The sequence below is a fragment of the Coccinella septempunctata genome, chromosome 1 (assembly GCF_907165205.1).
Source record: "Coccinella septempunctata chromosome 1, icCocSept1.1, whole genome shotgun sequence".
NCBI lineage: Eukaryota > Metazoa > Arthropoda > Insecta > Coleoptera > Coccinellidae > Coccinella > Coccinella septempunctata.
In genome coordinates, this window is record NC_058189.1 from 9,868,589 (window position 1) to 9,886,026 (window position 17,438).

The following is a 17,438-nucleotide window of genomic DNA, read 5'->3' on the forward strand; positions in this document are numbered from 1 at the left end:
AATATTCCTATTATTAGGTATCTATATAATTCAATTGATCCGGATTTGAAGCAGCCAAAGTATACAGGGTGACAATTTGAAAACTTGCCAGTCCAATTATGTCACGACAAGGATGATTGCAGAGAAAATGCCGGAACAGGTCAATTTCTATTCGTAGGGGGACATATTTTAAGCAGAATTGTAAGCCGAAATCTCCACAACCCTAGATGTAGAAGTTATCACCCCTAAATTCTCAATAAGGAATAGGAGGTGGGCTATACCTCAATTGAAAGAACACTTGACCCTCTACATGAATACTATGGTTTGCAAATTTTTATTGAGTCCTTGAAGTAGTTACAGGGGCTAACAATTTGAAAACTTGCCATTCCAATTATGTCTCGACAAGGATGTTTTCAGAGAAAATGCCGGACAGGTCAATTATTATTCAGGGGGGGATATGTTTCTAGCAGAATTGTAAGCCAAAATCTCCTCAATCTTAGGTGTAGGGGTTGTCAACCCTAAATTCTTAATAGGGAATAGAGGGTTAGCCATACCTGAATTGGAAGACAATAGTAGGTATTATATAGAGGGACTGGGACATATTGTCTTCCAATTGAGGTTTAGCTCATCCTCTATTCCCTATGAAGAATTCAGGGATGATAGCCCCTACACCTAGATTTGAGGAGATTTCGGCTTACAATTTTGCTCAAAATATGTCCCCCTACCTTTAAAAATTGACCTGCTCCGGCTTTTTCTTTGAAAACATCCTTGTCCAGACATAATTGGCCTGGCAAGTTTTCAAATTGTCACCTCCTATAACTACTTCAAGGAATCAATAAAAATTTGTAAACCATATAGTTTTCAAGTAGAGGGACAAGTGATCTTTCAATTGAGGTATAGCCCACCCCTTATTCCCCATTAAGAATTTAGGGGTGATAACCACTACACCTAAGATTGAGGAGATTTTGGCTTACAATTCTGCTAGAAACATGTCCCCTCCGAATAAAAATTGACCTGTTCCGGCATTTTCTCTGAAAACATCCTTGTCGCGACATAATTATGTCTGGCAAGTTTTTAAATTGTCACCCTGTACATGAATTTCAGCTTCGAGATTCAAGACTTGAAGAACTGAATACTCGAAAATTCATTTTGATAAGATTGGCAATAAACTTTTTGGATTTATCTGAAAAGACCTAAAAATTCAGAACAGAGATAAGAAATTACACATGTATCCATTGCAAATGTTTATTATCGGAAGTAATACCATAAGCAATCATTTATTATCGGTTCGCTTCGACAAATGCTGTGGGGCCTGTGAGCTGATGTCAATTGAAAATTCAGAAAGATAAGAGAGATGTGGGATTTTACCTCGTTAGTTGTTATGCCCGCCCTTCTGAGTGAAATTTAAAATTCTTTTGCACATACCAAGAAATGTAAATATTTGGTCATTTATCGGAGCTGGTGTGGCACAGTCGTAATTTTTTATCCTCTATTTTGTGTGAATTATTCGTTTTGATTCTATTGCTATGAGCAATAGACCGTTTTCAGTAAACCTATCTATCTATTGTTTCACTTACTGAAGATAGAAAAACCATCTGATTTCGTTTCTATGATCTATCTGTAGATATATTTTAGAATGGTTACTGATCGTCAGTAAGTGAAACGATGGATAGATATACTCCATTCACATTTATTTTAGCAGTCGGTTGGCCATGAAATAATTTTCTCAAGTTTTTGTAACTAGAACGGAGTAAGGTTGGCACTCATGAAATGTCGTTAATGTCATAACGCCGTTGCCACAACTAATATATCAATTTTTATTACGAAAATGCCGAAAGTGATTGAAAAAAAAGAGAAGACAGGGTTTCAGGAAGTGCTATTTAGAATTCAGTTCCGCTCATTCAAATAGTTTTACCCTGATATTCTAAAAAATCCACAATAAGTCAGACGGTAGCGAACATATTCAATGTAAGTGAATTCATAAAGTGTTTCATCTGAATCTAAACGACTTACATTTTAGCTGAATATTTCCACAATCAGAAAGATTGTGAAAGAAGAGGACGACAAAGAATTTAGGGAGAACCAAAAAAGTGGTGGCATTTGAGAATTTTATGTTTGAGTGAATTAATGCGAAAAGTTTACTACAGGATTTTCGATGAATGTCATCGTAGAATAAGTTCCCGAAAATTGATTTTTCTATTGTTCATTTGACTTGTCCTATATACATTGTAAATGTCTTAAGGAACCAATAAATACCTAATTATTATTATTATATCAATGTATTAAGATGAACAGCCACAAATACGCACTAGTTGTCCTGTTAATTGTTTATTCATGTGAAATTTTTGTTCAAAGATGAAGTTCATCTTGACTTGAAACTTCCTTTAATTCCTCTTACTTATATTGATGCAAGATGATTTTTTCTGCAATTTCGGGATTCTGCTCAGAAAATGCACCGAAACAACTTGTTTTCCCATATCTTTCAAACGGTGTCTGGAAAAATGAAAATAAAAGCTGGACAAACATGGACCTACGATGGACAAACGACCCTGAAATGTTTGTTTCAAAATTCGCATTTGGAGATGCTAGCTTCACATAGCTGTATGAAAAACTACAATACAGACTCAATAAAACAAATAATTCGCCAAATCTACAAGGTGAAGCAATAATTCCAAATGTTTCGTCATACGCAGAGTAATATAAAATTGACTTCAATGAATTCATTCACCTATTACTTTTCTCAACATTTTATTGCCTCACTGTCTGTCGGAATATAATTATTTCGAATAATTGCAAAATGATAAAAAGTGTTGAATGACTCCGAAATCTGATTCTTTCAATCAAACGAATGAATTTTCTAATGCATTTACTGTGTACTAGTGTGTACTCCTACTAGTGTGAACTCTTTCTTCTTTTCCTTGCATTACTATCTTATCCTATGGCCATTCATCATTGAATCGCAGGATACAGGTCTCGCATAAATGAATACAACATTCTAACACTCATCCTCGATTTCCATGAGCTATAAAGTTTTTTCTTCGAAGTAAATACGATGAATACTTTGTCATTGCGATTATTTCATGAGTTTCTTTCGCGAAAGAGATAGCGCTGAATTTCAGCATGAAATTTTTTTTTATTGTCTTCGCACGATCTTGATTTATGTTGGAATTTATTCAAATCGAATCGGTTTCTCTACCTCTAACTTTGTACAAGGAAAATCATCTATGGGTCTCGAGTCAACTAGACATTTTTTTCTAAGATTCTTGAATTTCTCGAATGAGAATTTCAACATATTATGAAAGTAACGAATGTTTGTTAAAAATATCAAAATAATGGGTATACCTTTCTATGAAGGCTTGGAAGGACCATATAATATAAAAAAATTATTTTTCACTAAATCACTGCAATGTTCAAATTTCATTATTCCGAACTTTAAACTTAGGATAAAAAATAAATAAATAAATGAATACACCCCGGAGTTTAATTTTATTTGGACTTTAATCTCTCTCAATAGTATGCGGACCTGGTAGCGGGGGACCTTAAGTCTAAACACCTTTTATGCATCAAGAAGATGCAAATGCAGTCCCTGTTATTTCCAGGGTTAAATGTGCCCTTGGTCTCTATGCATCGTGTAAATAAATGCTGAGGACTTAAGGACATTCCTCGTTAATAATAAGCAGGGGTAGTTCTTATAAATATTTTTCAAAACCGACCTTGCTTCCAAGATACAGCCTTTGGAAGATGTTGACGAGTTGACATTTTTAATTTTTTTATGGGTTATAAAACATACTCTACATAATATGAAGCACAACCTAAGTAGATGTTGCTCACGCAATTGTTCTCATAACTTTCTTTTTAGGGGTTGAAAGTAACAACTCCTTATGATTTGTGGTCTAGAGAATCTAGAGTCCTGAATTCTCCTCCAAATTCATTGATTATATTTTTATTGTTGTTGTGCGCTAAGTTGGGAAGTAGAATTTAACCCAAGATTTTGTTGACAGAAAATATTGTTTATTGTTTTGCGCTCCTTGCATGTGTTTTAAGAGATTTAAGCTCGTCGTTATCGACCAAGTACGTGTTTGTAAAGAAGTTCTAATTTTTTTCAATAGATTAATGGGGAGTCCGGGAGAGTTGAACCCCTTTTCACTCTGAAGCCACTCAAGTTGTATGTGTAAATGGTAACCACTCTTTTTCTTGCGTGAAGATATCATGCCCGAATAGGAAACGATATATAATAGTAAAGTCATGGTGAGATGAACATTTTGAGTACAGCAATTCTTTTTTTATTAACCGAAAATTGGCTCATGTTTCCCTAACCCATGGGAGAGTTGAACAGGGGGCGAGAGAGACTTGACTATAAGTTTGTTTATCAGGAAAAACAATGAAAGAAAACAATGACCAACGATTGTTTATGTCAAGGTTTTCATCATCAGATGTATCAGCGTATGAAATACATATTTTCTATTTCTGAGTCTCTCTCACTCATTTCCGAGATGTTTTTTACTTTTTTGTATATTTTTTTATATTTATTCAATTATTCAATTTTCTCTTCTTGGAGCAAACTAATATCCAAGCTCATTGCGGGAAACTTGGACCATTGATTATGTCTCCCGACCATAGCATGGGTCAAATCTCCCGCACTCACTTTTAGTCTATCCAACAGATGTTTTCTTGTAACTTTTAGAACAATTATTAAAGAGGCTCATCGTCTGAAAACAATATTAATCAATTAAAGCAATAAAACTAAATAACACCACGCACCTATTAAACTTTTCAGACAGTGTAACAAACAAAAATTATTCAATTTCTTACTTCCCAACAACAAAATCACGTTCAACCCTCTCAATCTCGAACTGTTCTGATGGCGGCCAAAATGAAGCCGCCACTCGTTGTGCCTTGTTACGAGTATGTCGCAAGGTGTTTACGATACCGGTAGCGCGAAATATTTGAGGTGGTTCAAGTCTCCTACCTGAGCAAGTCTCCCGGACTCCCCCTACTTAGTAATTTCAAACATAAATCTCCCAAGAAAAATATAGAAATCAACTTTAAGACCTTTTCTTCGCGCGACGTTCCGAATCCACATATTTTTCCGCTTTCATAGGGCCTTCCATTTTGTGTTTTAACATCTTAAAAATAATCACCCCTTGTCCAATGGAAAGCCATTTTTCCATTGATCAAGATACGAGATATATTATTACATAGTGCTTCGTGTGCAACGTTTTTGATTTCATACCTGACAACAATCTACTACCGTACAAAGATTATAGGGTAGAAAGATAGGAACTAAAACGATGTGAGCGCCATCTGTCTTTCAAATGTATTTTTAAGGCCCTAAGATTGGTTAAAATATCAATTCGAGAGACATTCACAGAATCATATGAAATTTCTGAGATTTCAGATGGCTATTTTGATCAAAGAGGTTTTGAATGTTTTGATTCTCCTACCGCCTTTTATTTATCAAGCGTGTTCTAGTTGCTGATTATTGAAATTTTTTTCTAATTTCTTGGTGAAAACCTCAAAATATCGTTCGAAAATTATTGTATGGTGAAGAACTGTGGATCAAATAAAACGAATTTTACTAAGGAAAATGGGAATGTAAGTATTAAAACTGGTAACATGTGACTCGGTCATCCATTGATTTTTATTTTCAGTGCTACGAAGTGGATACAATTTTCAGGGCGTACAGGCCTGCAAACACTAGTGACTACACCATGTTCAATGAATATTTTACTTCAATTCAATTGAGAACTGTTCACCCACGTAAATTGTTTTATGCAGGAAGCATCCCTAGCATGAAGGGCCATTTAGGGGAAAATATGACTTTTATACGTCCATTATATTGTGTCATAAAGAGACCATACCATGAAGAAATCATAAAAAAGCATGAAGAAATTATACTGACGGGCTTGAATACAAGTCTTGTATACCTACCTCTGTAAGGTTTTTTCAATAGTGGTTCTGAAAATTTTGTAAATAATATGTAACTAACGGAAATGTGTATCCTATGACGGTAAATCGAATATTGGTTCATATCAATTTCTGATATAAATTGTAAAAATTCAACTCAGTTTATTAATTCAAAACGTTTTCACAGAAAAAACACCTTTGATGTATCTAAAGCAGATAACCATATACTCTTGTATCCTAGTCAATGTTTATTCGTTGTCTATAATTTCAAATTTTTGTAAATTTTTTATAGATTGCAAATAAAAACTTATCACATCCAACAGCGTATTTCATTGATACCAATCGATTCCAATCAATGTTCAGATGAAAACTAACATCCTGGTCACAAAACAAAACCATCCTTTTGTGTTGTCGCTCAGGATGTTTGTTTTCCGATCTCAACAAGGTCAATATTGAAATTCAATACAAGGAATAGAATTCGAATTTCGCGCCCTTCAATTATAATTTATAAAACAGAAAACTGTTATTAAACAGTTTTTCTGTATTGACAATACGTTTTCAGCGCCATCGCCGCCATCTCATTGTCAAATGTGTATTCATTGGCCAAAATGTAGTCGGTTTTTAATAGTAGCATCAGGGCGTTTCCTATCTTTCTACTCTATAATCTTTGCTACCGTATTTATAATTCTGTGCCTCGTGGCTATTTCTCTAATAGCGTTTTCTATTGGTAAAACTAGTGCAGTGCGAGTGCATATTTTGATGTCACTACAATCATTACAATGCATCTGAAGCTAGTTTTACCACCGAAATTCGCTATAATAGCAAATTTCATTTGTAAAACTGGTACGTATTGAGAGCATATTATAAAAACAGTGCAATAATTTCAAGATATCCTAATTCACATTTGATGTTCTGTGATCCAGTGCAGCACTAGTTTTACCGATAGAAAACGCTATAAAGGATTAACCAGCCTTGTAAAAGCTTACTGTTCGCACCCTATCACTCTAAAGATTTGGTTGAAAAACTTATTGTTTCTTATAATGACTCAATATATATATTTTTTTAAATCTTTTTATAATGAATTAATATTGGGTGTTCTGTTTTCTACTTGGTATATTATATGGCCCCTCTACGTTGATTTTCTCACAGCAAAAATTTCAATTTTTCAAATTTGATTGTTATTATTTTTATTTTGCTTTGGGACAACGATATGATCACATCCTCTATATTTCTGCTATCGTGGGCAGCCAATACTGTCACTAAATACTTTTTTTCTAGCTGTTGATCACCTCGTCCCTTTCATTAAAATTCATATTGTATCTGGAGCAGTGCAATCTATCTCCATTATATGTTGCGTTGAATGGATATCAATTCAGCACGTCCCCTATTTTTTCATTCGGAATGAATTCACGCAATAACATATATTTTCTCCGGATGCAATATCGAACGTCCAGTTTCGTTTCATTTATGTGTGAATAGAAGTCATAAACCGGAATGATTGGCAAGTTTAGATAAAATCTGTAATTATGAAATGGAATCTGCAATGCAGGTCTCAATTACGTTTTTAAAAAGTGGTCTCAGGCGATGGCGCTGGCAGATAATAAAATTTGGGCGACCAATAATATGAGTGTCTCATACGGCGTAGATGTCTAGGTAGCAAGTACGAGGATATATTGAAAAATTCCTATAGCCTACTATAGAACCAAACAAAATTTTAATGTCAAAATATTTTATTACTCAACATATTCTCCTCTCAATTAGATACATTTATTGCAGCGAACATTCAACGTTTCTAGACCTTTCAAAAAAAATGTTTCTTCTTGCTCTGCAAACCAGACCTCCACAGCTTTCATTACCTCCTCCTTGGAAGAAAATTTACAACCTCTTAAACTTTCTTTCAGTCAAGGAAAGAGATGATAGTCGGATGGAGCCAAATCTGGTGAATAAGGGGGGTGTTCTAGTTATATATTCAAAACCTAAATCACGAATTTTTTGCATGGCAACATGAGATTTGTGTGCAGGGGCGTTGTCCTGCAAAAACAAAAAACTTTGGATAGCTTTCCGCGTCTTTTCTCTGCAATTTTTTCCCTTAGAGTGGTCAGTAATGTCGAATAGTGATCTCCGATTATTGTTCTACCCTTATCCAAAAAATCGATCATAATTACTCCATGGTAACCCCAAAAAACTGAAGCAAGAACTTTTCCAGCAGATTTTTGGACACGAAACTTATTAGGTCTTGGAAAACCAGAGTGTCGCCATCAAGGGCGGTCCTAGACTGATTTTCTGGGGGGGGGTAGTAATTGAAAGAACAATTGAAATTTCAAATTAAGACTTCAAATAACACCCTGTAGGTATCTTTAGTTAGCTTTTGCAGTACCATATTGTTTTTCTTTAAATTGTACAGTGCATCCTATTTTGGGTGAGACAGCCAGGGTTTCTCGCTTGTTATTTAAGATAGAGCCTTGCGGTTTTCACGTTTCTGTCCTACTTTTTTGTGAAATTCTGCGTAAAATCCAGTGGCGTACTCAATTTTTGTTTTCGGGGTATGGTTTTGAAGATACGACACAAACCTATATTTTTTCAAAGGAACACCCTGTATTTCATAACTTCGTTGAATTCGTTATTTTTTTCCCTTCAAAATTATGTATAACATTATATAGGTAGGATCTTCAGAAATGCTAAAAAACACTAAAACATCACATAATGATGATTTTTTGTTAGTGAGCCATGAATTTTCCAAGTTTCAATAAAAGGATTATTACTTTTGATTATTAAGAGTAGTATTTCATGTATGATACAAACATCCTCGTTGTTATTATGGCTACTATACATTTGGAAGCATTGAAGCATTGAAGAGTAAAAAACAAATCTGATCTAGCTGTCATCGCTATGAATTGTTATTGTGTTTAGACCTTAGACTAAAGAAAGTTGTCTAAGGTTTAGACACAACAGTCCCGAAGAACTTCGTGCATCAACAGAGAAATTACAAAACAGCCCTTTTATAATATTAAATGCACTCAGGCATTGTATAAAGACCTATAAAGTATAAAGTCTTTATACCAAGTATTGAAAAGGTTTGTCAATTGTGTATTAGAACGGACAGCAATTTGAACAGTTTAATTAGTAAAATATTATGCAATGTATGCAAAATTTGTATCAATACCAATAAATATTTTATTGGTATTTCTTCTCTATCTAATTTGCATTATGAATTTTTGTATTATTTATGTGCTGCTATTGGGTAGGTACTGTTACGAACCGCTGAATTCAAATTTTATTTATATTTTATTTTGTTAAAATCCATCAACACAATCGTGCTTATAAAAAGCAAATTATTTCAATTAGTCTATTCAAGGAGTGACTTTTCTGAAAAGTATTCTTGACTGACAACTCCCTATTTTATGTTTCCATGCCATCCAAAATTTCCTAGCATAGCATCTATGATGAATAAATTTCTTATAAATTAACTAAAATTTCTTCTAATTCCTAGTACTCATTGGAAAAGCTGAACTAAACAATAATATATTGGGGAAACGCAAACCATAACAGTACCTTCGTTTTGTTTTTCGTGTTAGTGATGAGTGTATTATCTTTGTTTGCCATCTAATTGATTCTTCTTCTCTAAAATCATCATTATGTGATGTTTTAGTGTTTTTCAGCATTTCTGAATTTAACGAAGTAATAAAGTACAGGGTGTTCTATTGAAAAAAATATAAGTTTGTGTCGTATCTTCAAAACCATACCCCGAAAAAAAAAATTGAGGACGACACTGTATTCTACGCAAAATTTTGTATCAGACGTAGTTTCAGCTCAGCATTATTTCTCAAAAACTTCGGAGATAAAGGAGGGATACGAAAAGTATCAATTTCCAACATCGCCCTGTATCTCATAAACGGAAACAGTTATGCAAAATCTGATTAGGATAACTTGAGTTTCACAAAAAAGTTCTATCTTAAATAACAAGCGAGAAACCTGGCTGTCTCAGCCAAGATGAGATGCTCTGTAAAGGAATCTCTCCTTTTCATTTCATTATAATATTGGTTTTTCTTAGTTTTTTTATATGAACAATTCAAAAAATCGTAGTCGTTAGGGGCTCTGGGGGGGGAGGGAATTACCCCCTTTACCCCCCTCCGTAGGACCGGCCATGGTCGCCATTCCATCGATTCCATTTTGCAGCAATTTTTGTCATGTCCAAATTGACGTGAACTAAATGAATTATTCAGTGCTTTAGATATCCGTTTGAGCCCAATTCGACGGTCTAATAAAATCATGTCATGAACTGCATCGATATTTACGGGGACTGACACAAAAACTGGCCTTCCCGGTCGGTCTTCATTTTCCATGGAAAATTTACCTCTTTTGAAGCTTGCAATCCAATTTTCCATGGTCGCATACGAAGTAAATTGATCATCAAGGGTATTAAGCATATTTTCGTAAATCTGCTTACCTCTTAACCCTTTTAAATACCTACAGGTACTTGATGATGGCTCGATACTCCAATTTTTCGATTTTCACGATTTCGGTGGACATCTTCTTTATTTCAATTTATTGCGTAACTCTGGTTTATTTTTTCGACTTCAAACTTAACACTGAAACTGCTAATGAGTTATTGTTCGTTGCTGTGGTAACTCACTATTTTTTTTATGCATGGAAATGGTCTAGGCTAACTAGATATCAATACATCCTCGTAACTGTACCCAAATTCATTATTGCAATTATGTGATTACGCCCCAAATCTAATAATCCTAAAGAACCCCCAAAGACAACTTGTTTACAAGCATCTGGGGGCGATATTCTGGGAGCCCCATGGTCAACGCAACGATCGAGTATCACATAACCGAGCGCGAAATCAACTCCAATTGTGATTCCAATTGTGAGGTTATGTCATCCAGTGAGGGAGAACTTTCTTTGATTTACTACTTGTAATCCCATTATGACGAAGTTCACTCAACACTAAGAAAGCCATAATAGAGTTATAGAATATTGCAATTTGACAAAACAGGACTCACAACTGGACGTTGCAGTGATGTCTTTGAAGGACATTCCTGCAGTTCATTCTGATTTTTCGAATATGGGTCTCACGGGATCTTCAATGTTAATCAAGAATATTCCTGTAGTTGCGTTAGAGCTAGTCTTTGTAGCATGATATGATCATATGATCCAGACTCCTTCTACGCAATAAATAGTTCCAAGTGGCACAAAAAGCAATGAATATCGACAAGAGATAAGAGATGTATTTGCCATTACACTTTAGAGAGTATAAAAACCAACTTCATGGAGAAAAAAACGTCAAACAATTGTCATAGTTGGTGAAGCAGGTATTGGAAAAATTCGTCAGTTTGTTAAACAATCAAGTAAACTGGTATTATCAAAAATCATCAATGAAAGTCTGGAGGTAGTAGTACGGTTGATCAGTAGGTAGATCAACATCAGACTGTCGGGTAATCGTTAATAAAAACTGAAAGATGACGAAGAACAAATGTTCATTTATCTAATTCACAATAACCTTTGAGGACGCTGCGGACATCTGGTTTAATTATCTTTATGAGCAAAATGGAAATGAGATGGTTTTCTATGCTCCATATTAGGAAGGAATGCTCCCGATATCAAGAAAATAATTTCCTAGACGGTTTATTTCTTCGCCCCTAAGGGCTTCATTATGCCATTGAATGAAGATATTCAGAGTAGTTCTGAATTCTTCAAGTTGGATGACCCCTGGTTCAATCCTTATCTGTAGAATCAGAATTTAATCGAACGGAATACTAACTGTAATAACTTATATCACAATAGCGTTTTTTATTTCCTTCTTCCAAAAAAAGGAACCTGTCGCGTGCCGTCATTCAGGCCGGCCTAAATATCGCTATGCATACTGAGTTATGTCGAATTATGACATACGTGGTATTTGCACATTTATCCGGTCAGTCTTCGATGTTTCATTGCTCATCAGGAGCATACACTCGATGTGAACTTTACGAGTCAGCCAAAGAAAGCTATTGAGGTGCCGTCAGGAAGAGCGTAATGCATTAAAAACAATCACGACTAGATAAGTCATTAGAATTCAGATGGGTAGGTATGACAGTCACCTGCGGGATGTTTATATTACATATCTATAGTTGTTTCCTCTTTTGCCGTCATGTTTCTCCGAAGATAATCACAGTGCATGGGGTATGAAGATAAATTCAAATTTCGTACGGGTATCTACTGCGGAATCGTTTTTCTTGTCTTGGCCAACCCAGTGATTATGATTCCAATAAATATATATCTTGAATCAGGTTACCAAGAAAGTTTATCTTGTTTGCAAAGCTAAATAGTTAAAATCATTACAAATATGTAATACACTATAATTCACCATCATACCCAAGTAATTTCTACCATCCTGACAACAATATTCGTAATGCTGTATTGGGGAATAAGACAACTTGAATAAAAAAATGGCTAGTCTCATTTATAACATAGCCAGAAGTTTTGATCTGCCTTGACAAGAACAAGTAATTTTTTCTCTGTCACCCTTGCCGTATGAGGCAAAGGCAAAGCTTTACTCTAATGGTGGGTTTAAGCGGACTTCTAAAGTACTGAAACCTAAGAAAGGAACCAATCTCATTGGCAGAATTTTTGACAGGAAAAAAGATATAGTAGACCGTAGACAAAAACAAACAGTAAATTTATTGTTTGTTTTTGTTTTCGTCAACTCATTTCAATGTAATTTTACAAATTTAAAAAAGGCACAGCCTGAAATGTTATATATACATGTTTGATTGTTTTTTGTCAACCTTTCAAAATCGAGTAAAAATATAAAAAGTAAACAAGAAAGGGTAAATACATTCACATGATGAAAAGTGTATATCTATTGATTTTTCAACTCTTAAATGAAATAGGTGACTTGGGACGGTGTATAGTTTTGAAAAATTTGTATTTGTGTTTATATAGTTGAAATTCGGTTAGGAAATTAAATGATAAACTCCTATTAGAGCGAAAGTAAATATATTGCAACCATAGATTAATAAAACAGGAGATAGAGCATCAATACAAAAACGCGTTCACAATATACTGCCATAAATATGAATTTGGATATCTTGGGTGGGGGAACTGGACAGAGGCGGATTCAGAACTAGTCACACTGTGAATATTTCAGGTAGTCGGCAATAATTTTATATCGACTGGAAATATGTTTCAATGCAAAGATTTCGAGTATTTTTCTTATGACAACTAATCAAAGGGATGTAGAACTAATAATACCAAAACACCTGATGTAAAAAAGAATTTATTTTGAATACAACGTTACCATACACAAATAGCCAATATGACCCTAACCTACATACAGATTATTTGAAATTTTATTCACTAAGTATAAACTGAAAATCAAAAATTACCTAACCTAAACTAACCTACATACAGATTATTTGAAATTTTATTCACTTAGTATAAACTGAAAATCAAAAATTACTTTCATGAAAAAAATTCCCTTCAGAAGGGTTAATTCTCAAATCAATAGAAGTGGAAGCAGCTGAAGTTTATGGAATTTGTATAATGAGAATCTGAAAGAGTTTGTTCATTGGAGAAATCCTCAAGTCTTCCGTACAGATTTTGCGGAATGAAACAGTAATGTAATACTGCAAACATGAACCAATCATTGGTGAAATAGGAAATGGTTTCTTATTGTATACAGTAACTCATAAAAGAATCCCTCAATTCTAGATGAAGCATCAATATTTTTTTTATGGGCAGTTTTAAATTGAATTAAGTTATATTGCATATAAACTAAAGAGCAGTGTTTTTCAGCAACTTAAATACCTAGTTCATCAACCTGCTTCCCCCTTCAAATTTTTATAACACCTCAAAAGTGCTTTTTGGTGTTGAAGTGCATAATAATAAAGAGTTATTTTACGAAACTGTGAGCTTTAACTCAATAATTTTTAACTGTTCGAGGCCATTGCCATATTTATGTATTTTATGCATGCAGCTGTCTTCGAAGAAATTTTTCATTAGGTATTTGCCTCGGCTTTCCAAGCTTTCATCTTGAATTTTTCTTTCCAATGAATTGAGAACTGCTTGTAGGGCAGGAACTTTTTTCTTGAAGTACTGACGACTCACTCGTAATCTTAAATCGGTTTTCTGACGTCAACTAGCTGTTTTTTAATTTCTGTTCTCCGCTTGTCTCCTGCAATTTTTCAACTGAAGTTTTACTTCGAAATATGAGGTATCCTGATAACAGACATTTTCATTTAACAACTCATAAAAATAATGGGAATATCCGAACTCTAATTGAATGGTCATTATTGTAATCATAATTACAGTAGTAGCATAATTTTTTCATTGAAATACATTTTAGAAATAAAGGAAACTTTTTTGATTCTCAAAAAAAGTTCCAAACATGACCTCTGCTCATTTTTATGGATTTTCATTCCTAAGACCAGTTTTATTTGCCATAGCAGTTTATAAGGAATTTTGTATACCTCCCTGGGTAGGTATGTATCTAACTTGTTTTATCCATGAACTACAAGAAGCTTTCATTTCTGCAAATCCTGAACTGGCATTCGTGTTTCTTGATATTGTTCCCATTTTCCTTCCATTTTCCTCAAAAACTCCAGTATTGATAACATTTTTGGCACAGTATTGGCTATAATTACAACATTATTGAAGCAATTAAAATCTCGTTCTACTGTTCATCTCGAAACCAGGAAGAATGTTCATACAAAAAAGCATGATATAATAAGAAAAAGAGAATCTACTATAAATTTCAAGTTCACCACAAAACTAGAAATAGTCAGAAATCACTTGCAAAATTCCAAACAAAGTGATAATCAGACAATAAAGCGAGTTAAAAAAGTGGTAAACTACCTATCTTACCTCACTCGGGATGGCATCTTTTTTCAAATTTACGGTAAAAGTCGATTACTCTCATTATACTAAAGTCTGGAGTATAAATTACAAGAGAAGTGTAAATTTTTTTCAAGACCCAGTGCAACTCTCCACTGCCGTCGTCTGGTTTCATTTCTGGGAAATCTAAAATTGAAATCAATTATTTGATTGTATAAACTCAACATTTCAATCCTATCATTAGATGGGATTCAAACAAAATTCGACCCTGGCGTCCCCTAACTCCCTCCCCTGATTTCATAAAGTCGTGAACTCAAACAAGAATAAAAGATCAAAAACTTACCAGAATAAATAAATCACTTTCCTCTTTCGTGTATAAATTGCACTTCTATTTCAAACACACGCTTTTACGGCACATCGCTGCTTATTTTCCAAAATATTACGACGTGAATGATTGAAATAAAATTTTGACAATTACAAATACACACGCCGTCTTAGAAATTTTAGAAGCGATCTGGAGGGGAATACAAGCGAAAATTCATTTCATTGGTGGTTACAGGGAGTGGGAATAATTTGAAAAATGAACAGTCTGAGAAAATAGCTTATGATCCATCTATTTAATCTATGATTGCAACTCAAATATAATAAAAACTAAACGTTTTGTTTAGTTTTTTTGATTTCTTTCATTCTTCGGTGATTTCTTTGAGGAAAAAACGTAAACAATAATATCCTGCGAAAAATCGTCATATTTCCTGCTACCAATGCGCCGCTTGCATCTATTCGGCATTGTCCCAAGACACCCTATGAAACAACAATATAAATTAATGAGATCCTTGTTGCCGTTCGATTTGTAAACAACCTTGTTTCATGACATATCTAATTTCCCAATATCCCACGTATCCAGAAAAAAAAAATACACATGCACCAAGTGAAACACATGTACAGGACATTAGAAAGTATAAGGGCCATAAAAAAACGCGCTTTTACTCTCCTGAATTCGTTAATTTCTCCTGTCAATTCAAACGCTCTGGTCAATGCAAACTCAACAGGAATTAATTGTTAAACTAACCCAAAAGACGCTACACCATCTTATAAGTTTGTCCCTTCACTCATAAATGGTAAGAAACAAAAAAACCTACAAGGGGGATAATTCTTCCAAGTTACAGGATTGTACCAAGTCACCCGAATCTACCGGTACCTAATTCGAAGATGTGCGAATCATTTATTACTTTAAGAAGATATTAAACGCAGATAAATAATGTTCACCATTAAGGTAGTCACAAAAATGAAGAGAATGATTTTCACACGGTAATCAGAGGAAACGAGGAGTCCAATACACCTGCCACTTGTCAGAAAATGAGGCGCGGAACTTTTGTTTGGTGAATGAAAATGCACATATAAGAAAGGGTTTCAGCAGAAAGAAGAAATCGAAATAGAGAGGCCATTCAGGCCTGGATCATTGCCAAAATTTCCTTCGAAACTTCAATACTGCTAGATTTGAAGAGAAATATCAAATAGAAACTGACAAGTGACAAGTGCATATTCTGTGGCAGGACAAAGACACTCCGGATCACCAGCTTACATTCCTAGCCATCGTAAAAAATGCTTTGAACGAGAAACCTGTAGGAGCGAAGAGGTAACCTCCTTGAAGCTATTCCAGATACTGTAGTTAATTAGAACTCTGGCTCTACAGTCATGAAAATCGACTTAAAGGTGCCCAAGCCTATTCAGTTCATAAACAGGACCTTCTCGAAAGTGTTCAAGTGGTTTCACCTTGCACTTGAAAAGTTGCTCCTCGGCATATCAGGATTATCTTCTCGAATTACTGGAAACACCAGAGTTATACCTAAACTCAGCTAGAGTTCGAAAAGATGTTCGATAAGCGCGATCTTCCTTAAATTGTGATATGCAATGGAAAAAATCCTGTGCTCGAACCGAAATTCGAAAAAATCAAGTTTCGGCCCAACCTCACATATCCGGTATTTCCTTCTTTTCGCGTTTGATTCATACCAGACCGTTGAAGTTGGCCTGTTGGTACTGCCATGTCAGGCCTCACCCATTTAAATTCTTGTTATTATTTTATTTACCTCAGGCAGTCCACAGAACCGGTAATATCATCAGCCAGTGATTTGTTTTAATGAATTCAGCTCCATTCCAAACCAACGGTCGCGTCTTTTTTTTTCTCTTCTCTTTGTCGTTCCTGATCTGATGTAATCATTCATGTCGACCTGCGTTTGCGTAACCTCGAAATTGATAAAACGACCAGAACAGCCTATCTGTGAAATGTATAACTGCACATCGAAGAATTTTAAAGCTGATTTATGAATGAAATCATTGTATGATAGGAAAGTTGACCACGAGCCTATTTGCATCTTATTAGATTGTGCGTGGCATAAAATTCCTATGACCTACTAGAGTTCATCCATTAGAACATTACAAGACGAATCCGTGGTGTGTTCAAATTCAGTGGATCCCACCTTTATCATAGCTTTTTCAGAAATATATTTGCTGATTTCCGCTTTGCGATAGCCGTCAGTACCTACTGAAAGCAAATATAATTAGGTAGGCATCAATTAAATACCAATTATCATTTCGAACGCAAAATGCTTGTGAAAATAATAGTTGGCGAGCCCAAGAGGGAAATTCGGGATTTACTCGAGCGTGTCAGATTAATATAAGGGAAGATACCTTGGACCCTGTAGAGTACCTCTACCAAATATTAGACCTGTATATAG

General features: G+C 34.7%; 1 protein-coding gene across 2 annotated transcripts in view; it reads right to left on the reverse strand.

Moving 5' to 3' along the window:
- LOC123309656 overlaps positions 1-17,438 on the reverse strand; it is a 73,858-nt gene that overhangs the window by 16,669 nt on the left and 39,751 nt on the right. The gene's annotated exons all lie outside the window — the stretch shown is intronic.